The 24593-nt window shown below is 40.4% G+C and overlaps 1 protein-coding gene and 2 long non-coding RNA genes across 8 annotated transcripts in view; 1 reads left to right on the top strand and 2 right to left on the bottom strand.

Annotated features, from left to right (window-relative positions):
* Positions 1-8258: 8258 nt before the first annotated feature.
* Positions 8259-19721, bottom strand: LOC128839492 (uncharacterized). The gene is made up of 3 exons (XR_008445454.1): positions 17047-19721; positions 10596-10681; positions 8259-8975 (listed from the first exon to the last, which is right to left on the bottom strand). It is a non-coding gene; the product is annotated as an uncharacterized LOC128839492 (long non-coding RNA).
* A 413-nt stretch (positions 19722-20134) lies between these two features.
* LOC128839070 (uncharacterized) lies at positions 20135-22722 on the bottom strand. Its single transcript, XR_008445365.1, has 2 exons — positions 21417-22722; positions 20135-20386 (listed from the first exon to the last, which is right to left on the bottom strand). It is a non-coding gene; the product is annotated as an uncharacterized LOC128839070 (long non-coding RNA).
* A 25-nt stretch (positions 22723-22747) lies between these two features.
* NIPBL (NIPBL cohesin loading factor) overlaps positions 22748-24593 on the top strand; it is a 289804-nt gene continuing 287958 nt past the window's right edge. For all 6 annotated transcript variants that reach the window (XM_054031741.1, XM_054031737.1, XM_054031736.1 and 3 more), the window contains exon 1: positions 22748-23105. The gene's annotated coding sequence lies outside the window, so the exon portion shown is untranslated. The remainder of the gene's footprint in view (positions 23106-24593) is intronic.

Below are 24593 nucleotides of genomic sequence, written 5' to 3'. Positions count from 1 at the left end.
AGAAGAGAAGAATGGAGATGAGTCAATAAAATAATAATTTTTCTGATTAGCATGAATATTTATCCTACTCAGGAAGCTGAATGTTTCCCAACAACAATCTGAAATGATACAGCTGCCAGATGTTGAAATTGCATGTAAGTAACTCCTCACTTAAAATTGTCTTGGTTAACGTTGTTTCATTGTTACGTTGCTGATCAATTAGCTAACATGCTCATTAAAAGTTGTGCAATGCTCACTTCTAACGTCGTTTAGCAGCTGCCTCCTTTGTCCACTGCTTGCAGGAAGAGCAGCCCGTTGCAGCTAGCTGGTGGGGGCTTGTAACCAGGGTGGATCGGCAGCCCCCATATCAGCTCCCTCTATCAGCTCCCCACTCCCCTAAGTTCCCTGTGCTGCAGCCGCCCAGCAGGCTAGCAATTGCAGCTATCAATCGGCAGTTCAGCTATCCCTCCCCCCACTGCCATGTGCTGCTCCTGCCCTCTGCCTTGGAGCTGCTCCCAGAGATTCCTGCTTGCTGTGCAGGGGGGGAAGAGAAGGGGGCTAATATCAGGGTGTCCCCCTGCTCCTGCACCCCACTTACCCCTTCTCCATATAGAGCAGGGAGGGGACACCAACGGAGAGAGACAGAGAGAACTTGGGGCAGCAGCTGCTGTCTCAACTTCCTGATCCACTTAAAAAGACAATGCACTTAAGAGTGGGTCAGCTTACTTAAAGGGGCAGTGTGCATCTCTCTTTCCTGCAAACAGGGTGTGTGTCTGTCTCTGTCTGCTATGCTTCTCCCCTCCCTCGTGTTCATGCTGCCTTGTGTAAGAGGCTACATTAACAACAAAGTGTTAATCCTTGAGGGCTCAGCCGAGTGCTAGTTCATCATTTAGCAGTAAGGCGTTCCCTGGGAAATATGCCTCCCTCTTCCACCCGCTAACTTCACCACCTCAACCAAGCTTCACAATCATCATAGCTGTGAACAGTATTAAATTGTTTGTTTAAAATGTATACTGTGTGTATATATCTATATTATATAGTTTTTAGTCTGGTGAGAAAAATTTCCCTTGAACCTAACCCCCCCCATTTACATTAATTCTTTTGGGGAAATTGGATTCACTTAACATCATTTCACTTAAAGTCGCATTGTTCAGGAACATAACTACAACGTTAAGCAAGGCGTTACTGTACCAAAATGGAGTTAGAGGGAGACTTGCAAATCTCATAGAAATACTTTAATCCAGACAACAATGGTTGGATATGAAATGAGTGATGTTCTTTCTAATGGAGGAGAGTTGAGCAATATGCATGTGGCCTATGTGACAGACAGTCATTTTGCAGAAATCCTTGCTTGTAGCCCAATCCTTTCCCCTTTTTTCAATGCAAAAAAGAATCATGAAACCAGTGATAGGGCTCAAAGTAGAAATAAAGGATGTTTATGAGTTTAGTACTTAACAAGGCATTGCACTCTAGTAATAAATAATCATCAACATCTAGGGCATGATTTTCAAAGATTGGTATTGTATCAAATTGTATGTGCTTAATCTATTCATGCAAATACCATATGACTGTGCATTCAAATCAGGTATTCAGGCAAATAGTATAGCTAGACGCATAATAGAACATTTGATTGTGCAGTCAGTTTGCAAATGCCATATATGCACATGCAAGCACAAATTAGGCATGAACAATGTAAACTTGCCCATCTTTGAAATCAGGACTTGAATGTCAAGTAAAAGTAGGAATGCATAAACTTTCTCTGATTTTTAGAATGTCAGTATTTTTAGCTGTGAGGATAAGTAGCAATAATAATCATAATAATTAATAATTAATCATAGCAGTGATTAGCAGCTTTGCCTGGTCAATTTGACCAGCGTTTGGTTCACAGTGCATATATGTCTTTTTCTAAAGTTCTCAGTGGGTTGCTACAGTCTGTACTGCCTAAATGGAAACTTCATCACATGCTTCACTGCAAGCCAAAATTCTAGATCAGCTTTCCTTCCCCATCTCATCAGCCAAAATACATAGTATCCACTATGGTAAGACCATGTGTTTTATACATGTGTCTATATATATGTTATATGTATGTCATTGATGTGCAAATTATATGAAAGAGGACTTTTTCATATAGCTCATGAGTCTTTCAACTTCCATATGTAAAGTAGATTTGCATGTTACATCTGTGGAACAAAAAAATGTTTTCCTGAGATTGTGTGTGTTTCAGCTCACAGGAAATTAATACACTGGTACAAGCAACCTTCCCCTAATATTTGCCTACTGATCCTGTTCTAGACTATGTGTGGATCAGTAAAAACAATCATACTTGTGCATGAGGAGGTGGAGCTATTACACATTAAATACAGTTATGTCCAGATCCAGGTGGTTGATAGAGTTTTCAATGGGAATAGTGTTGCAGACCTCATTTTGGGAGTGGCTGGAAGTAGTTTGTTCTAATTTCACTGCTGTCAAATTTCCATACTAAAAAAGTATTCAAAAGACTCCCATTTTTTCTTTGCTGTTTTGCCACAAAGGTAGGAGTAGATCAGAAAAACAGAGACAGAACCAAGAACCAACCCATGTCTGACTGCAATATTACGAGTAGGAAATCGCTTCTCATGTTGATATATATTCCCAGGGTGGTAAGTCTATGGGATCAGTGGGGCATATAATGCTTGAATCATCCTGTCTGATATTCATAATAGAAAGACAGCAAGTCCTTTGCTCCATTTAGACTACTTTTGTAATGCTGCTGTTGCTGCCTATCATAGTCCATAATGCAAATTTGCTATATTTTTCCTGTTTCAAATTTGAAAACCTGAAGCTAAATTTTAACTCCAAATATCATTAATTTAAGTGATAGAACACTGGAATATTAAATACCTGTGTTCAAAAATTGGGATATCTATCCATTCCCTGAATCTCTTAAGTCCAAGTACAGGGAAGATATTAAAAGTGAAGAGGGCAATTCTGCACTAGAACCAGAAAAAAAATGTGGGAGCTAAGTGAGCCATTTGAGAATGTGTTTAGAATATATGTGCTTTTAGTACTTATCACTATAATGGGAACAGAGGCATTCTGCGTTTGCTGAAGTCTGGAGAGATAGGACATGGATACGCCACTTGCAGTAGTCAAAGTAAGAGGAGACTGAAATCATGGATGGAGATTCTAGCAGAGGCCCCACTAGGAGCATTTATAAACATTTTTTGCACTGATACAGCTCCAGTGGTACTACTAAAGGTGGAAGCTGCCGTGTAAGCAGCATGCAGGTGTTTTTGCCACTATGCCATCTAGCCCTGCTTAGAGCTGCACTGGCACAGAAAAACAACATTCTCCTAGTGAAGATATACATCTGTAGAGTGCAGATAGTAGTTGTGACACTCTGTATCTTGGGGGAACACCCTGCACCCCCATGTTCATCCTTATAATATGATTGTGTGGTATCCAATGCAAAGTTTGTCATGTCGGGTGTCTTCAGAAGGCTCATGATGCACTGAGCATTGTTGTTTTAGTAATGTTATAGGTTGTAATTTCATGTATATAGTTATGAGGTTTAAAATGTGTCCTTGGCTTAAAACAAGCCCAGGAAAAACTCTCCAGGAACAGAGGGGCAGTTCACACCTCTTCAGGGCATGTATGGGACAAACCCAGCCCAGCCTTACAGGAACAAAGGACACTAGCCTAGGCAGCAACAAAGGATCTGTTGGATTCTCGAGTGAGTCACCCCCCTTCCCTTGGTCAGTTTGGGACTACGATGAGGTAATGGTCACCTGACCCTGAAGGGGGGGCAAAGCCAAGAGGGAAGAAAGAACATGATAAAAGGAAGAGACGTTTGCCATGCTCTGCCTCTCTCTTCCAGCTCCATCTACAGACACCACACCAAGCAACTGAAATGCTGATCCAAGGGAGAGCCTGGCTGAAGGGCAACCAGCCAGCCTGCGGTGAGAAGCATCTAAGTTTGTAAGGGCATTGAAAGTGTTAAGATCAGCTTAGAATGCGTTTTGCTTTTATTTCTTTTGACCAAATCTGACTTCTTGTGCTTTTACTTATAATCACTTAAAATCTATCTTTTGTAGTTAATACATTTGTTTGTTTATTCTACCTGAAGCAGTGCGTTTGGTTTGAAGCATGTCAGAGACTCGCCTTGGGATAACGAGCCTGGTACATATCAATTTCTTTGTTAAATTGATTAACTCATATAAGCTTGCGGCGTCCAGCGGGCATAACTGGACATTGCAAGACGGAGGTTCCTAGGGTTGTGTCTGGGACCGGAGATAGTGGCTAGTGTCATTCGGTTGCACAATCCACGCAGTGACTGGCCAAAAGTGCTCACTCATGTAGCTGGGAGCAGCTTACATGCCAGAGGCTGTGCATGAACGGCCCGGGAGTGGGGGTTCTCACAGTGGCTCAGGGTAAGGCTGGCTCCCAGAGTCGAGGATTGGAGTGACCTAGCAGATCACTGGTCCAGATAACACCAGGGGAACGTCACAGTAGTTATCAATATTGCCTGAGAGGGCAATAGCATATTTACAAATAGTAGAGATGTGACAGGAGGCAAGCTTAGGTGAAGAAACAAACCAAGGTAACTCTCAGTGAAATCAAATGTAAGGTATGAGCTGATGAGCAAAATAGAAGAAATGGGTTGGTATTTGAGCATAACAATAATATAACATCTGAAAGAGGAAATCTCTTCTTCCCCTTACACTTGTCTCATTTCCTGTCTACTGCTTACACCACCAACTGTACCAAGGTACTCTTAAAAATTACTAATATTCCAGGGTACAAATCTGTACACTGACAAATAAAACTGCAAAGCTCGGTATCCAATTTCTAGTATGGGCAGTGAGCTATGAGACTTGGTTTCAACGCTATGACTTTCTTTATGACTTTGGGCAATTCACTTACCTCTCTGTGTCCTTCTGTAAAAACTGTGTATATTACTGCTTATCCACATTTTAAAAGCACTTTTAGAGTCTCAGATAAAATATGCTATATAAGTGAAACTATTATTGTTAATATAAACATATTAATTATAACAACAGTAATTTTGTGCCAGCATACTTGATTTTGGAACAACGATTTAAAGTTAATAGAACTTAGAATTCTGCAAATTATGTTATGAAACATTTTTAAAGTGTTGAATTCACCCTTAAAACTAGTCCATGAAGACTGTGACAGTACAGAAGTGTGTTCTTCTGTTTAAACAAGAGTGTTTCTGCTCAACAAATTAATTGGTTTAAAGTGATGGCAATATTACAACAATTCTAACTTTGGGGTATATTTTACATGTTATGCTTTATTTTAGTTTTATATTACCTACTAATTTGTAAAGGTGTACAGCTTGTTGAGTTGAGAAAGTACTTTGTCTGTTGCTATAGTTTTTTAGACTGTGTAGTCCTGTAAGTGATTTCTGTTGATAGCAGGGGTGGCTCTATGTATTTTGCCACCCCAAGCACAGCAGTCAGGCAGCTTTTGGCGGTGCGCCTGTGGGAGGTCCGTTGGTAACGTGGATTCAGCGGCATGCCTACGGGAGGTCCGCCGGTCCCGTGGCTTCGATGTACCCGCTGCCAAATTGCCGCCGAAGCCGTGGGACTGGCGGACCTCCTGCAGGCATGCCATCGAAGGCTCCCTGACTGCCACCCACACAGCGACCAGCAGGCCGCTTCCCGCGGCTTGCTGCCCCAGACACACGCTTGGTGTGCTGGTGCCTGGAGTTGCCCCTGTTTGATAGACAAGTTATTTTAGAAAATATTGTGGATGAAATCCTGGCCCCATTTAGGTCAATAGCAAATTGCCCATTGGCTTTGATAGGGTCTGCATTTCACCCTATGTGTTTATTTAGATTTCTCTTTTCATCAGGATAGAGGAATTGGCCTTGAGCGCAAATATCCCAGAGTGACTCTAAATATCTTATTTTTTATGTATCTGCACTTAAAATTGCTACCAAGCCAATGAGCCCACTTGGTTCTAGACTATTCACAGTACTTCATATATAGGAGTGTCTGTATCTATTTCCAAACCTGTTTTAGTACTTTCCATATATTTTTACATTTTTGTAACACCAACTTTTCTACTGTTTATACCCTGTATTTTTTTTCCTTGCAAATACCTAACTGACTTTTGTTCAGCTATGTTCAGAGCTGAAGTTTCTGTTGCTGCTTTGTCATATCTGTTTGGCAAAATGCGATTTTAATTTTTTTATAATTTCAATTGATGATATCAACGTTTATTTTTAAGCATTTTTCTGTTTTTATTTATTTAAATTTTCACAGCTGTGAAAAGTTATGGATTTTATACTTTTTTCAATTTTTTATCAATTTAAAGTTTCACGTTTGCAGGAAATTATGGGGGAACAGATAATGAGGGAGTCAGACAATAATTTAATTACAGTAGACACTGAGATTCAAAGAATTAAAGCTTTATAAGGATTAAAACACAAATTGTCAACATCACATAAAACTATACAAACTAAATATAGCTCAGTGATTTGAACATTGGCCTGCTAAACCCAGGGTTGTGAGTTCAACCCTTTAGGGGGCCACTTAGGAATCTGGGGCAGAAATCAGTACTTGTTCCTGCTAGTGAAAGCAGGGGGCTGAACTCAATGACCTTTCAAGGTCCCTTCCAGTTCTATGAGAGAGGTATATATTATAAATAATACACTAATAAGTTCTCAAGCAACACTGTTCTTACTTTGCCTATCTGTAAATTTCTATTAGCGATGTAACTTTTTTTTTTTAGTTTGGGTGTGTTCCCAAATCAACATTTACCAATAAAATCTAATCCTCCGAGGCTGAGACTTATCTAAGGCCTTGTGTGACAAGCAGTTCCAGACACTGGTTTTTCTGAGGTAACCAAGGCCTTCTGCACAGTCAGTCATGCTATATGGATTGATAAATTGTTGTGTCCTGAATTTGGTCATTCTTTTTGATTGGGACCAGGAATTATGACTGACACATTTCAGAGTGTCAATTTTTTAAAATATATTGTCTCTCTAAAATGTCCTTCAGGTTTGGGGATTGTACATTTGAGTCTGGTATCAGCACAAACATGTAATGGTTTTCATTATTAAGAGTGATATTGGGTTATCATTCACCTTTCTAGTCTCATACTAGGTTGTACTTCTTCAAAACGGGGGCGGGGGTGGGACGAGCAAATAATTTTTAAAACCTTTCTTAATTTCCCAGTAAGCATTAAAGACAATGTAACAATGAAAAGGTGTAGCTTTTTGCTGGTATTTAGCAGCCTAAAGGTCACATGCAGTGACATACTTCTTCTTAGAGAAGGGATCCTGAGCTTTTCCTCTATCTCCATCTAGTGAAGAGTGTATCATGATCAGTGGAACTGGAGTCAGAGGGCCCATGTTACCTAAGGACACTGTCATTGAGGGGACACCAGGGAAATGGAATAGAGGGAGTTAGGCTGGAAGTAACTCAGCCACATGAACAAAGAAATGCACAGGTTTAATAAAGTTCTAATTGTTCAACTTTCACTGCATTCAGCTTCATACTTTGTGAATGAAACATAGTGATAGTGTCTGAGCTGTGAGTTTTCTGCAGTACAACTGGTAACATGAGCCATGGAACTCAGAATGAAGCCCCTGGAGACCTGGATTTTGCAGACACAAACCTAGCCCAGTGATGATCTGGTGGAAGGAGGAATTTGAGCTGTACACAGACCTGGTAATGCAGCAGAATGACAACAGCAGCAAAGTAAAACTGTATTTAGCTTATTGTGGAACAAGGCAGAGAGATCTGCACCACTCTGAAGTTCACCACTGCCTCAAGCTTCACAACAGTCCTAGGAGGCTTGGAGACCTAGGTTGGAGGCGAGCCCAGGATTGTTGAACCTATAGGTGCACAAGACTGCAGCATCTGTGTTTGCTACTGGAGAAGCCCCAATATGCATCTCCCTCTCTGACTCCCGGGCCTTTCTCCAGCCCACTCTTCCTTTTTTTATATTTTCCACTCAAGGTATCATTAGAGGATGGAGTTAAGGTTGTTTTGTACTTTGTGTAATGCTATACCTTAATATGTTTGGATTTCTTTTAAGTGTAACCTTAGCTGTGAATTCCATAAAAAGGAAACTTTTTAGAGGCCAAGGAATCGCATGAGGACCTTTGAGCCTAGGGTAAAATACACACAGCTAGAGATGGTGTAGACAACCACTGCATCAACAAAGAAACCAGGATGCCCCTGCTGAGGGGTGACTATTAGAGACCAAATAAGCTGAAGACTCAGCTCAGGAAAGGAGCAAAGGTTTTGTGTTGTACAGCTGTTTATTTCAGAAGAAGAAAGGATAGACTTTGGATTTTCACCAGAGTCAATAGCACAACAGTGGCCTGTAACCCTGTGAAAGACCACAGAGAATGAAACTGAGGGTCCATACTGTTGGTTAATGGTGGAAAATACAGATGTAAGAGAGACTCCATTACAAGCACTCTAGTTTCATTAAAGGATTTTGTGATTTGTTCATTTGTTTTCTCTCTCTCAAACCTGACCTTGCTGGGGAGTTTTAGCTGCTAAGTTTCCATCACATCAGTGAGTTGTTCTAGATTTCGTTCTGATGGTGAGCCATGTACATTCTGGGTGTATCTTATGGAGGCTCATGAAGCCTAAAAATATCACCTTTTCAGCAGATTCTCTTCAGTCACGAAATTATGAGTTTAGATAAAGAATGAATACAGTAGCCTTGTTTACACTTCATTGTTGTACAAGTTCTCCAAGTAAATCAGCAGACATTTCTCTTGTGGGATGCACTGAACAAAATCTGCAATTGTTATTCAAAATGATTGCCTTCTTTTTTCACTTTTGATGGTGGTGGTTGCAACTGCAGAGTTTATGTTGTGTAAATGAAGCCCTTTCTAGTAAGAAAACTGAGTCCACTGCTGTCATATACAACATATGTGCATAAGAATATAAGAACGGCCATATTGGATCAGACCAAAGGTCCATCTAGCCCAGTATCCTGTCATCCGACAGTGGCCAATGCCAGGTGCCCTAGAGGGAATGGACAGAACAGGTAATCATCAAGTGATCCGTTCCTTTGCCCATTCCCAGCTTCTAGCAACAGAGGCTAGGGATTCCATCCCTGTCCATCTTGGCTAATAGCTAACATTTTTCAAGCAACAAGTATGTATAAAACATTAATAAACATTGTCTTGAAACATTATTTACTATAGTACATGTGATATAAGGATTTGTGAGTTGTAAAACTTCTGTCCAGCTAGCTTTACCTGTGGCACACTTGTCCTTAACAGTCTAAGAACTACAATTTACATTCATTTCATATAATCATACCAAGCTTTTGGAAAGATTGCCACGTGCCTTGGAACTCCCAGGGGTACAGTTTCTCCCAGTACAATGCTTATCATTGATAGAATGTGCCTAATGTGCATAATTAATTCTTTGATTTTATTTCTTCTTGTGGCTTGAACTTTATCCCTCTCTTTTTTCCCTAAAACAAACTTAGATGATTCTTGGTATATAGCTTGGAACATCATCCCAAGGTTGCTTAAGGGTTACTATGGGAGGAGGAAAAAAGTAAGACTGGTATGGAGTAAAGGATGCACAGAAAGAAGAGGAGTGGTACAAGGATGGTGTCTTATGATATGTTAGAGATGTAAAAGAGACATTGAAATATAAGCAAGAAGAGCATTCAGTAAGGTAGGTAAAGACCCAAAGGAGGCCAGTGTTAACTCAAGAGGGGAGATGATATGAGGAAGGAAAGTATGGTTTATAATGTTTACACTGTTCAGCCAAGAAACTGAAGAGGGATAAGAACAGGAAAAAAGCAATTGGATTTAGCTTATGCCAGGTCAGTGGAGTCTTTGAGAGCAATATCAGGCTATTGGAAGTGGACAAAGAGGAAGTGAACATAGGATTTTGAAAGAATGGGAGTAAAACTGTTCATCTGAAGTAAGTGGAACAGGAACAGAGAAATTAAACGGGCTGGTAGTTGAAGAGGTTGAGGGAATTAAAACAGGGTTTTAGCTGAGTGATAATTCAAAATTCTATTTTAATAAAACATACTTACTACAGATAATTTAAAATTTTTATAGAGGTTGTTATGAACAGAATAAATCTATCATAATGCAGTTTAAGGTTTGCAAAATCTAAAGTGAAACTTAAAAAAATCATTATCTGCAGTGCTTTAAAAATAACTAGGTGTATAGTAATGCAAAAACTAAAATATGGTAATAGAATTTATGGAAAACAAAAAACCCACAATGGATAAGTATAGTTAGCATTATTCCATTTCTCATCTTTAAAGATGGTTGTAATTTAACCTGTTCCTTTTAATATGTTCACATTATAAATGTTGGAAGGTTTTTTTAAATAATGTATGTTGTATTTTTGTGTTTAAAAAGACAAAATGTATATAGCGATTTAATAAACACTTAAAAGATGTAGTTCTGACTTGGCAGAAAAGGAGTTAAAAGTTGAACCATCTGAGGAAGCAATCGGAACATTCCATTACCCATATGAGAAAGGGGGTGGGGGGATTTTTTGCAATCAGTTAGTTATTTGACAATATTTTTTAAACAAAATTTCAAATGACTTAGTGAACTTATAGTTATAAACCATAAGAGATAATTCTGTAAATTAAAATAAGCAAACCTGAGGTAAAATTCTAAGGGACGTCTCTCTCCCCTTTTTATAGACAAGCTCCAAGGAACAGATGGGTCAGTCTGGCTGCAGTGGTTCTAGGCACAAGACAACATTGACCCTGGTTAGTTCTGGGCTTGCAAAGTATTTCAAGGTCCTTTTGACCTGCTTAAGTATTTCCTTTCAGCACAATCACAATTCACTTAATAATCACAGCAATGGCTTCCAGTGACAGTCAGGCCTCATTTACCTGAATGAGGCTGGGGAGAAAGAAGGGAAGAACATGATAGTAATTAAGATAAATGTAGCACTGAGAGGTCTTAATATATCTTTGGACCTCAATTATCTAGACATCTCAGGGGACACCCCAAAACTTTGTTTAATCAAGAATTCAGTTACTGGGGGAACCATTTTAAAGTGTAAATAATAACTTCACCTGATGTGCTAAAGTAAAATGTCATTAGGCCATTTCAAATCTCTAGGTAGCAGAGTTTTAATGGATTTGGCTAATCAAGATCTTTCTGTGTATAATATTGAGGGACATGTCCAGGTTTCAAATAAATAAAGTAGTTTTTTGGAGAACTGAGGCTAGGCTAATTTAGACCCTGAGTAAGCTAGTTTACAAAACTAGGTGCCCAAATACAGATTTAGATGCCTAAATACTTCTTATAGGCATCTGAATGCACTTTAAGAAAGCAAAGTGCTTTAAACTTAAACTTTAAATGTTCTTTGTGATATTTTTAACAGTTCAGCATAATTGGTTTTCTATTATGAAGTGAGATAGCATGGTCTCTCTGATTTACAAGGCAATAATAAGAGTCCCAAGAAAGTGAGAAGTCATGTCCTTCAATCTGTATCTGGAGTGTTTGGGTAACTGTAGCCATTCAAAATGTTTGGGAAGTTGTTGGTGTAACAGCAGCCATTTTATCGATGGTAAACAAGAGCCGAGTTATATTATCATAGGGGAAAAAATGTGTAGCATAATAGATATGTATGATGCTTTATTGGTAACTATGAACAAGACAAGGTCCTTACCCTGTGGAGCTTTAAAATCTAAAGTTAAACCAAAATCACAAAAAAGAGAACAGAGTGTGTGGGGAAGTAAATGGTAAACAAATGGAGAGGGATAGCCCTTTGTAGTCCCAATTTTCTGCTGCTATATCTTCTAAGAAAATAAAACCTATGTAGAATATAAAACTGCTTCTATCTGCCAGTGTCTCTTCTAAATACCTGCTGTTTAATAAAATTAATAATTATGAGGCTAGTATTAAATGCAGAGAGACCAAGTACTGAATGGAAGTAGAAACTCAACTACCTTCTCAACCTTTAGAGGTGGTCTCTTCAGGGCTGAGGTATAACAGCAGAGCAGTGCAAGGAAGCTTGAGTTATTGCTGCCCTATTTCATGGATAAATAAGGACTTCAGTCTCCAGTGTTATCAATTCAGGACCTTTTATGAGCTCTATATTCACACACGCACTAAAATAGCACTTCAGAAAAAGACTCCAGTATGATTTTGCAATCAGAGAGAAACATGTATGCAGACACACATCTGTTATATTATTAATACTGTAACTTGTTGCTTAGCATATATACTGTTGCTAAAACTTTTGTCTTTTTGTTTTGTTTTATGATTTGTGAAGAAAAAAGATATTGTATTTCTTTTTTCCCTGTTAACTTTTTTTTAAAAGTAGACAGAGAGAAAAAAACTACACATAAACTTCTCATAGTATATTAGGCATTTGCTAACTAACCTTAATTATACTTGAAACAGGAAAGATATTTCTAAACCTAAAAGTTAACTACAATATCACAACTACCAGGACAGTTATATATACACCTCTACCCCGATATAATGCGACCCAATATAACATGAATTTGGATATAACGTGGTAAGGCAGCACTCCGGGGGAGGGGGGCGGGGCTGCACGCTCTGGCGGATCAAAGCAAGTTCGATATAACGCGGTTTCACCTATAACGTGGTAAGATTTTTTGGCTCCCGAGGACAGCGTTATATCGGGGTAGAGGTGTATATCTATTTATTATTACAGATATACTGAAGTGAAGAATTGTTTCTTTCTGGAAATTGCTAATGAAGATTTCTCTATTTCATTTCAGGCATTTTGGCAACCCCCATATATAGAGTTTTTTTTGTGAAATTTTGGGGTGCTAGAGAAATTATATCAAATCTTATGAAGAGCAACCTTCTCAAGAAAGTCTGGTAGATATCTCTGAAATTATATTTTGGAAGAGGACAAAGGGTGAGAGAGATGGTAAGAAAAATATTCAGCATTGAAGGAAGCTTCCATTATTGCTGTCCTGTTTAGTGGATAAAAAAACACGTCTGCCAAACTGAAATAAGTTCCTTTTCTCCTTTAAATAAGCCTGGCCAGATTCCTAGGATTACAAAGGCAACATAATAAAATAAAAACATGCAAACTCCACCTTTAATATAGCAACATGAGATATGAAAGCACACAGTAAGCCAGCCTCAAAAATGGAAATATATATGTGATAGAGGAACATCTAAAAGTTCGGACTTCAATTTACATAAGCATCCAAACCTACAGACTCCTATCACTGGGTGTGGGCCCTACAACCCTTGTCTCCATACAATCCTCCTCCCATCTTCATCAAGTCTTATGACAGACACTCACTATCACCAATAACCTCCCAATAATCATCTCCCTTCTTTACGTGGTGTTCACTTGTTCTTGAGGAGGATTTGTGGCCTGCTCTGCCATTTAATATCTTTGGCAATCAGGTGCATGCCCGTTCCAACAATCTTTTGGAGCAATCCCTCTCCCCATCCCCCCCATACTCCTCCTGTCTTTCACATGGACATAAGCAAAAATTATGCTGTTGTGGTACTGCTGAGAATGAGGATTAGGGTTTAGTGAAACAGGGAACCTTAAGACAGTGGCTCTCAACCTTTCCAGACTACTGTAACCCTTTCAGGAGTCTGATTTGTCTTCTGTACCCCAAGTTTTACCTCATTTAAAAACTACTTGCTTACAAAATCAGACATAAAAATATAAAAGTGTCACAGCACACTATTACTTAAAAATTACTTACTTTCCTATTTTACCATATAATTATAAAATAAATCAATTTGAATATAAATATTGTACTTACATTTCAGTATATAGTTTAAAACAGTGTAAAACAAGTAATTGTATGTGTCAGAGTTCCCTCCCTACTCTGAACTCTAGGGTACAGATGTGGGGACCCGCATGAAAGACCCCCTAAGCTTATTTCTACCAGCTTAGGTTAAAAACTTCCCCAAGGCACAAATTCTTCCAGGTCTTTGGATGGTATGCTGCCACCGCCAAGTGAGTTAGACAAAAGATTTGGGAAAAGGACCACTTGGAGTTCCTGTTTCCCAAAAATATCCTCCCAAGCCTCTTCGCCCATTTTCCTGGGGAGGCTTGAGAATAATATACCAACCAAATAGGTAAGTAAGGTAAATAAGAACAGACCAGACCCTTGGATTTTTTAGGACACTAAAAATCAATCAGGTTCTTAAAAACAGAACTTTATTATAAAGAAAAAAAAGTAAAAGAAGCACTTCTGTAAAATCAGGATGGAAGGTAATTTCACAGGGTAATAAGATTTAAAACACAGAGGATTCCCCTCTAGGCAAAACTTCAAAGTTACAAAAAACAGGAATAAACCTCCCTCTTAACATAGGGAAAATTCACAAGCTAAAACAAAAGATAACCTAATGCATTTCCTTGCTATTATTTACAATTTGTAATCTTAGATGCTTATTTCAGATATGGCTTTAGGAGATATATTTTTTCTGCTCTGGTCACTCTCTGTCCCGGAGAGAACAACAAAGAGAGTACAAAACAAAAACCTTCCCCCACAGATTTGAAAGTATCTTCTCCCCTTATTGGTCCTTTTGGTCAGGTGTCAACTAGGTTATTTGAGCTTCTCAACCCTTTACAGGTAAAGGAGGGATTTTATGTTACCCTTAGCTGTATGTTCATGACAGTATGGTATTTTAGTTTTTACTGATTTTGTTGGTGCTTTTTATGTAGCTTGTTGTAAAACTAGGCAAAAAGCTAGATGAGTTGATGTACTCCCTGAAAGACCTCTACACACACCCTAGGGGTGCACATACCCTTGGTTGAGAACCACTGCCTTAGAAATACCATGCTAACTATGTGATGAAACCAAGCTATTCCAGCTCAAAAATCAAATGTACTATGAAAAGCTGCCCTTAAATGGTCGTTGAGATCCAGATAGTGAAAAAAAAGTCATAAACAAATATTTTGTTTAAGTCATGTATGTGACAGACTTTGAAGAAAACACTTGTAGAATGCTAAATAAATTCAAAGGCACAAACACTGAGTATTTTCATTTGCATCATGTGCATCTACACAGCTCTAGTTGTGATGTTCCTTAGTCCAAAAATTAACTGCAGTAGCTCTGAGAATTTTCTAGTAGTCTATTTTAAGCTATTATAGTACTAATAGTGTGCTAAATACTTTTACAGACAAGCTAAAAACAAAGTTGCCACACAGAACTTGCAACCTAAATATAACCTTTTGAAGATAGGTGAGAAAAAATTCTGGTAAAGGAATGATTGTGTTAAAATATTTTCAACTGCAATACAGTCTATAGATATTTAACATTTTTCCCTGAACCAGCTCACGTATCATAATTTCATATGACTGCTTTTTTGTAAAGAAAACAGATGCAACTATGATAAAATATAAGTTTTGACTAAACGTGCTCTCCAGCTGATCCGTAGCTGATTTACTTTATAAAGTGTTTTTCAAACACAGATATCATTCACTGTATTGTTTTTGCCATCATTGACATGGCACATAAATTCAATTCAAGCACTATCTTTTATACTGGGGTGGGCAAACTTTTTGGCCCGAGGGCCACATCTAGGTATAGAAATTGTATGGCAGGCCATGAATGCTCACAAAATTGGGGTTGGGGTGCAGGAAGAGGTGCGGGCTCTGGCTGGGGATGGGGCCAGAAATGAGGAGTTCAGGGTATGGGAGGGGAATCCAGGCTGGGGCAGGGGGATGCAGGCTCAGGGATGGGGCTGAAGGGGTTTGGAGTGTAGGAGGGTGCTCTGGGATGGGACTGAGGGTTTTGGAGGGTGGGAGGGGGATCAGGGCTGGGGCAGGGGGTTGGGGCATGAGGGGTGGTGAGGACTCCGGCTGGGGGTGCAGGCCCTGGGGAGGGGCTGGGAATGAGGGGTTTGGGGTGCAGGAGGGTGCTCCAGGCTGGGACCAAGGGGTTCAGAGGGCAGGAAGGGGATCAGGGCTAGGGCAAGGGTGCCAGGGCGTAGCTCAGGGGTGCAGGCTCCAAGCGGCTCCCGGAAGCAGCGGCATGTTCCCCCCTTCGGCTTCTATGCAGAGGCATGGCCAGGCGGCTCTGGTGTGCGCTGCCCTGTCCGCAGGCGCCGCCCCTGCAGCTCCCATTGGCCATGGTTCTTGGCCATGTGAGCTGTGGGGGCAGCGCTTGGGGCAGGGGCAACGTGCGGAGCCCCCTGACTGCCCCTACACATAGGAGCTGGAGGGGGGACATGCCGCTGCTTCCGGGAGTGTATGGAGCGGCCCCCAACCCTGCTCTCCAGCTGGAGCGGGGCAAGCCCCAGACCTCACTCCCCAGTGGGAACTCAAAGGCCATATTAAAACAGCTGACGGGCTGGATCTGGCCCATGGGCCGTAGTTTGCCCACGCCTGTTTTATACCCATCACTCCCCACTAAGGGGATACAGCATATCCTCCCCCTCCATAAACAAGTCTTTTCTGTTGCCAAATTGGCCAGAAGAGTAGTAAAATAGTTGGTTTTAAGGAAAACCTCTTTAGCGTGGTAGGTCCTTGAAGACAGACTGGTAGAACTTTGGATTCTGAAGGATCTTTGTCAGTGAGAAGGGACAGTAAAAGGGAAAAGAGGGCAACTAGGGGCTTTTTGTGTCTGTCTTCGGGAGCAGCTGAGGAGGAAACACTCAAAAAATGCTTGGGAAAATACAGTCTAAAGAGAAAAGATGAATAATCCCTGAGGAAATGCAAAAAATAAATAAGGGCTTTGAACAGAAGAGAGACAGCATTAACTAGACTAATGGAAACTGGAACTTGAGCCTGGAGCAAAGCACAAGATGGTGAGATATAACTCTGGAAATGAAGGGGAACGTGAATGAAAGTACAGAAAAACACTGAGAAACTTGAAGAAATCTATGAATGGCTGTTATATGGGATATAATACAGAATGGATGATTGTCAGGATAAAGTATCTCAGGAACCACAGAGTACATATCTTTATTTGATCAATTCAATCATTTAAACCCCTCATAGATGATTAGGAGTTATGGGTCATACCATGGTGCTATTTAAGAAAATTATTTCCCCTAAAATTACAGTAATATATCATATGTAACCAATTATTTTGATTATGTTTGTGCAGGTAATGTACAGGCAAAGATACATATATACATACTGGAGTCTCCTCGGGCCAGGGACTGTGTCTTCTTATGTTTGTACACTGGCTAACAGAATGGATGCAATCCTGGTTAGGGCTCCTAAGCATTACTGTAATATAACTGAAACAGTAACAAACATGAGTTTGTAGATTAATACACTCCTAAAAAATATACAAAGATAAACTCCATTAAAATTAAATTCTTAAAATTAACATTGCACCTGTCACTGACCATGTTTATCATACTTAAGATTTCAAAACAATTTCCATTATAACTTCCTATTTTCACTCACATATGATTTAAAAACAATACACAATCTTCCCCTATTAGCCTCCAACAGACACATGTTTTGAGCTGAATCTTTCTAGGCTTTGTCTCTGTCCAAAGGTAAATTATTTTTGGAAAATCTGAGGGGAAAATCATTTAGACAATTTTAAAATATGGGAGAGTAAAAACAAATGAAGAAACTTTAAAAGTTGGAAAACAAATAAACCACTAAATGGAAAATGGACTTTTCTAAGTTTGAATAATTGTTTTTTTAAATATCAGAGGGGTAGCCGTGTTCGTCTGAATCTGTAAAAAGCAACAGAGGGTCCTGTGGCACCTTTGAGACTAACAGAAGTACTGGGAGCATAAGCTTTCGTGGGTAAGAACCTCACTTCTTCAGATGCAAGATAGAGGTCAAATGTTTATGCTGACTTTAACAACCTTCGATTCCCTTGATCATGAAGGTGTACTGATTCACTTGCACATCCTGACAGAAAAGACAGAATTACTTTAGTGCTTCTCAGAAAGATCTCAGAGAGTGTGTTAGGAATTTACTTATTAATCCTCATAGCTCTCATGTGGGGCTCCACAGGATTTGAAATGTGCTTTCCCTGTATGGGTATGTAACTATCATGGAATTCTATGTTTCTTTAATCATAAAACCTAGAGAGTGAGTTTGCTTTTCCAGTGTCTAGCCAATACAATATCTTTGATGGAAAAGATCCATCTGAAATTCAGTCCAGAAAAGACAGAGGTTAGTAAGTGGGGAGGAAGTATCTGGAAGGTATGTTGGGGACAGTGCCCTTAAAATTCAGTCCTTCCAAACAAGCCTTGTCCCCTTTTAGGGATTTATAGCACTTCACCAGTGGTTGGTGGGAGAACCTGGGCCTGCCCACTACTTTGGGTTCTAACCCCGAAGCCCTATAAACAGCAGCCACTTAAATTTGTTACTGCTATTTACCTGGGCCTCTTTCCACCTGGCCCTTTTATCTTCACCTCTTACCTCATGGTTAAAGTTCTCAGGTCCTCGCTCTCTGAACTCTGGTTGTCGCTCAAGTTCCTTTGGCCAGAGAGGAGCACTCTTCCTTACCCTTTGGTCCCATTTTATCTGAGCCTGATGGACTCTGGTTTACTGCTTTCATGCAGCCTCTCTAGGCACAACTGAAGGACCCAGCTTCGCTACTCCTTTCCTGGGGTGAGGTGTAGTAGGACCACAAGACCTCCAGGAAGGGGCTATGAAGGGCCTGATACACCCCATCACAGCATGCTTTTGGATCCTCATATTTTTTTTCTGGATTTCAAAGTTCTTTCAGTGACAAAACTCTTTTCGCATTTGTATCTTGTAAAGTGACTGATCAGTTCTCTCTCATGTGGCTCTCCTTACCACTGGCCATTCCGTTAAGACGTTGATATTGGATTACTGCTATGTGCTCTACATGGGCTATCCTTGAAGCTCACTCAGAAATTGCATTTGCTGCAGAAGGCAGATGCCTGCTTGGCTGGAGTATTAGCCACAGGGAGCCCTTTGTGGATACTCCCAAAGAACATTTGTATAAATACTGATCTTGTGACATCTGGATATCTAAAGGTTAGAATCCACTCCTAATAGGATTATTTGGAAATAACTCTAAACTGAAACTCTGGGAGTTTTGTACCTTTCTATGTTTTTCCCCTACAGGAGGGCACAATTTGCTCTCTTGAATTATACATGGCTTGAACATTTCACACAAAAAGAAAAATTCTTAATACAGTTGTATTAATGCAAGTTCCTAAAATGAGTCTTAGAGCTTCTGGACTGGGGAAAAAAAAAGGTTTTGTAGTTACTTTACAAGAAAAAGAAAATGAATCATTTTGTGCTATGGTATCCGAATTTCCTGTTGCTTGATTATACTAAGGGCTTGTCTATACTTACCGCGCTGGTTCGGCGGCAGGCAATCGAACTTCTGGGTTCGATTTATCGCGTCTAGTCTGGACGCGATAAATCGAACTCAGAAGTGCTCCCCGTCGACTCCGGTAATCCTGCTCGCCGCGAGGAGTACGCGGAGTCGACGGGGGAGCCTGCCTGCCGGGTCTGGACGGGGGTAAGTTCGAACTAAGGTATGTCGACTTCAGCTACGTTATTCACGTAGCTGAAGTTGCGTACCTTAGTTCGATTTGGGGGTTTAGTGTAGACCAAGCCTAAGGAACTAGTATAAGGAAACTTGCAATGGGATAGAATTTTACACTCAGTTCCTATATTGGAGAAAATAAATGGTCACTGCCAGATTGTAAACCTGAAAATCATAACATAGTTATCTGTTCACATATCTTATTCCCTACGCTGCACACTACTTTGGCTGGGTTGGTTTTTTTTTAATCTGTATCACTGAAAGTTTCACCTGACCTTAAGGTTATTTACTTCTCAAGATGAATATTCCCCAGTGAATTAATTATATGGTGCAATTATTTGTGCCTGTGGATAAGAGTCAATGCAATAAGCATTACTTTATATTTACATTCTTGGCAAATAGCATTCATCATTGCCTTACTCCTATTCACTACTGTAACTCAGACTTAATACCAAAATCCTCAATAACTTGATAAATTTAGAATGCTAGTTGAGCTACACTGCATTCTACCCATAGAACATATATGCAATGAATTCCCAAAATTGTGCACAAAAGTTTTTTAAATTGCCAGCAAGTTTTATTTATTTATTTAAAAATATAAACTGTCTTGTGAGGGCTTTTTATTTATGCAGATATATCAAAGACGTTCCAAAAAATTCTGTGCAGAAATCAGTACATATTACATATGAATTGACTAATCATTAAACAGAAATAATGGTAATAATAAAAACCTCTTGTATATCACTTTTTATTTAGAGATCTCAAAGCGTTTTACAAAGGAGGTAAGTATCATTATCCTCCTTTTACAGATGCGGAAGCTGAGATGAAGTGAGTTACCCAAGGTCACCCAATAGGCCAGTGGTAGAGCCAGGAATAGAATCCAGGTCTCCTGAGTCCCACTCCAGTGCTCTATCCATTACTAGAGTACACCATACAGAACTTAAAATGAGGGAAAACTTGAATGGATATGTTACACCAGATCCTGTAAAAACAAATGGAAAAATTACAGTGCATAGTTATTTTATTCATTCTAACAAGTAATCAGAAAATTAAAGAAGTGTGCCCATTTAGAGTGATGATGATCTTAGATTTATAGTGATAATAGCCATACATTTGTCATTTAGAGGAAAAGATGTAGACTTAACCGCCTTCCACTGACTTCAAAGGAAGCAGGATGAGGCGTAAAACTTTTGCAGACTTATCACCTGCAATTCACTTTTGTTGTAACATTTTGTTTTTATAACTTTCATGACACCATAATCTTTCTTCCTCCTGGACATCAATCATATAACATGATGAATCTATGTATAATAAATTGTTCTGTAGACATATATGACCCGATACTTATAGTTGAACATGGAGTCCAATAAAGACAATGTACTACATAGATCTACTTGTATGGATCTGATTGTAGGATCAAGACCTTACTTTTTTTACTGTAATAACCTTTATATCCAATTGCTTCTAGATAAGTAAAATATATTTAGTTTTTACTTGAGCTTAATTTTACAGTAATTCTGAATCTATCATGGTGTAACAATATCCAAATATAACAGTATCCAAAACAACCGTTGCTTCCAATCCTTTAATTACTTTTCTTATGCAGATCTAATGTAATAAAATGAGTTTTCCCAAGTGGGGGTTATAGGTGACAATATAAGAAAAAGCTCCAAATATCGGGGCTGTCCCTATAAAATCGGGACATCTGGTCACCCTAATTACATGATGCATAAGCATTTGCAGGATCAGGGCCTAAATGGTTATGTGGAACAAGTGTAGGTAACAAATTTCAGACAAAAGTGTGGTTTAAGTTGTCTGTCCCTTTAAACTTATATACGTTTATCCATATGAAATTAGTATCATCAATACAGCACTAAAGTAAGATATCCCTCCTACTGCCTTCACCCAAAAATATGTAGTTTTAAAAAACATTATATTCCACTCTGACACTATGAACTTGTTTTCAATTTGAGAGGGACAGCCACGTTTTTGAAACGGTGGTGGAGACATACCTGGTATTATTCAAGCAATCATCACATAGAGGTCAGAGAGGATCCAGTTGCATTGCATGCAAGACCAATGTCATGATCTGGAAGGCATTTCTCCCATGTGTAAACTACCTCTATCCATAGCCGAATGGATGCATTCCACGACATTTACAGGTACTTACTGTCCAATTGTATGGTCCAATCCTGCAATCCTTACCCAAACAAGACTCCTATTGACATCAACTGGAGTCTTGTCTGAATAAGGACTGCAGGATCGGAATCTCAATAGTGAGCAAAAAGGAGGCGGTTAACCCAGCATAAATGAAGGACACACACTTCGTACTATCCTATGGTATGATCACACACAATGCCCGAACAGAAAATAGAAAAGCCTTCTGACTAGGGCTGTTGCCTTCGCCAAAGATTCCTTCACAACACATAATTAGCCTAGTAAAGTCTTTTCTAGGAAAATCTGGCAACAAACATTTCAATTTCCAGCCAAGGAGCCTTCACTTCAACAGCAGTCTCTCCCCTCCTCTGCACTTGCTCAAGAAGGCTGATTTTAAAAATCAATTGTTCGGTTACCATCCTCATCCATACACAGCAACATTCTCAGCATCTGATGTTTCAAATCCGGCTACAACAGCATCTTAACACACACGGACAAGAACAATAATAAAATAAGATCCAGCAAGTTTCCAAGGTCTGCTAAATCGCAGTCATTCGGGACGGGAAGATTGCCTTCTTTTGGGATTCATTTTAATGCACCTTTTCAAGTATCTCATGCGAGGAAGGATTTTGCAGTCATTTAAAGTCTTCCTTCTCATCAACATTAAAAGAAAATCTTCTTTCAAATGGTGCCCTCTTCACAGATCGCAGGTTCCCTTCTGCTTAGCGCAGGCCTAAGTCCAAACTCCAGTCGGATTCATCTAGATGATAAAGGGAAAAGAAAGAGAAACTCGGAGGCAGAGGAAGGGTGGAGAAAAGGAGAGATAGAGACGGAGAGGGACATCAGCTGTGGCAGCCGAGAGGCGAGACGAGGCAGACGGAGAAGCTCCAGCTGCTGTGTGTTGCAGGGAGGGGAGGAACGCAGTGGCGGTGGCGGAAACAGGGCTGGCTGGCTGAGTGAACGAGAAGGAGGCAGCAGCAGCAGCAGAGGGAAGGGGGAGGCTGTTGGTGTTTGGCGCCGGTGGAGGGAGTCATTCCTGCAGCTGCACTTCCGGTCGGCATTTTGTTCTGAGAGGGAGAGAGACACACACAGGATCCTTCCCCCTCCTCCTCCCCCCCCCGCTCGGTACCGACTCACCGTGCCCAAACTACCCCCCCTCCCCCGCTCGCATACACTCACACGCACAGAGGGAGAGGCGGTGGCGGCAGCGGCGGGCCAGTGGCAGCGGCCCCCCGGGTCGGTGTGTGTCTCGGAACCGGTTCTGCCCGGCCCGTGTTGATGTTGTGAAGCAGGCTCAGGGGGAAGGGATTTGTCTCGGCCGCTCACCCTCCGGCTCTACATGTTCGCTGCACTGAGGAGGAGACGGAAGAGGAGCCAGCCCCCCTCCCGGCCCGGATTATTGTTGTTATATTATCTCCCCTCCGCCTCCTGCTCCGCGGCGGCGGCGGCCCAGCAGCGGCGGCGGCTCCTCTGAGGAGGGAGGGGGGCGGATTCCTCTCCCCCTCTCTCGGATTCTCGTTGGATTCAGACGCGGATTTGCTCAGGTAATTCCCCCTCCTTGTCTCCCCTTCCCCTCCCTGCCCTCTCCAGCAGCGGGCTGGGCCTCCAGCGCAGGCGGCCCAGCGCTGCCGGGAGCAGAGGGGATTAGCTGTTACCCGGGTAGAGGGGAGTGAGGGGCAGCCGGAGGTGTTCCTTGCACAACCCCCTTCCTTCTCTGTAGGGTTTGGCGGAGGAGGTTGGCTCTTCCCGGGCTGCCGGGAGGCTCAGGCCCGGCGGAGGGCGCAGGCCGCCGGCCAGCGCCTTCACTCCAGCTCGGGGATTACAGAGGCGAAGCGGCTTCTCAGTGACAGGCCTCAACCCGGAGAGCAGCAGCAGGAAACAATACAATTAACAGCAAATGTGCAATGATCCCTTACCATATTTACAACTTCACTGGGGAGGTCCCAGCGCAACCAGTCCAGAGAGACTTCTGGACCGGGAGAGAGTAGTGTGAGGAGCAGGGAGAAATAAATATTTCCATTATACCTAGAAACAAATATACCTGTTATCCTCACCATTCTCTCTCCTTAAACAAACTCCAGTTTGAACATTCAAAAGTTAATACACATGGAGTTGTACAGTTTAAAGGATTGAACCCCCCAATATATAGTAATTGACTCGCACTGTAATCACTACTTTTATTTATAGACTACAATTAGTCCTTGTTGAATGATTGACACACCATGAACACCTGCAGACCCCAGGAAATATACATGGAGTATCATGTCGGTTATCAATATAGTATATAAACGTAGACACACATATATTTCATGAATAAGTAATATACAAAAATACTGTTTTATGCTTTCTAATAACTTGTGAATAAATAGGCAGGGGTTGTGCATAAGCGATAAATATATGATATTTCAGTGATCAAGGTAAAGCTGGGATCTTACCCTAAGAATATGGGATTTAAATTGAATTAAAATAAGAGCCATCCTTTCTTGTCAGGTTAGATCATTTTGAGGTCCTGGAATTGTTATTGGCTGTTTGTGTCCATGATGTTTGTGTAACTAGGTGTCATTGTAACAGGTCAAAAGTGTCTGTAAATGACTTGTGATAAGTGTCAGTTCTTTAAAAGTAAATGGTGTAAGTCATTTATAGTAAAGTAAACTTTGGACTAATGTGGAGTTGAGAATGCTTTTGAAAAAAATGGTAAATTTAAAGTAACTGCTGTTAATCTGTAAAATACTTCCAATAAAACTGCATCATTGGTGAAAATTTGCTCTGATCAGGCTGTTTTGATATTAAGTTTCATATTTAATATTGAAAGGAAATTTTCAAGTAGTTAAAATGTAGCAATATTGCACAATAAACTTTCATTATATTGTAGTAGGTTTTCTTCTTGTTCAGGAAGATCTCTTGTAACATTTAGTGGTTAATGTGTCTTTAAAAGTAACTTTTTGTTTTGTGTTCAGGGTCTTCCTACTCAACCTTGCTATCTTGCCTCTCAGTGCCCTGATACATGTTTAAAAGATTGAACTTAATATAGC

This window comes from Malaclemys terrapin, chromosome 6 (genome assembly GCF_027887155.1).
Source record: "Malaclemys terrapin pileata isolate rMalTer1 chromosome 6, rMalTer1.hap1, whole genome shotgun sequence".
In the NCBI taxonomy this organism is placed as follows: Eukaryota; Metazoa; Chordata; order Testudines; family Emydidae; genus Malaclemys; species Malaclemys terrapin.
The sequence above is the reverse complement of the archived record's forward strand: the minus strand, read 5'-3'. Positions and strand labels throughout refer to the sequence as shown.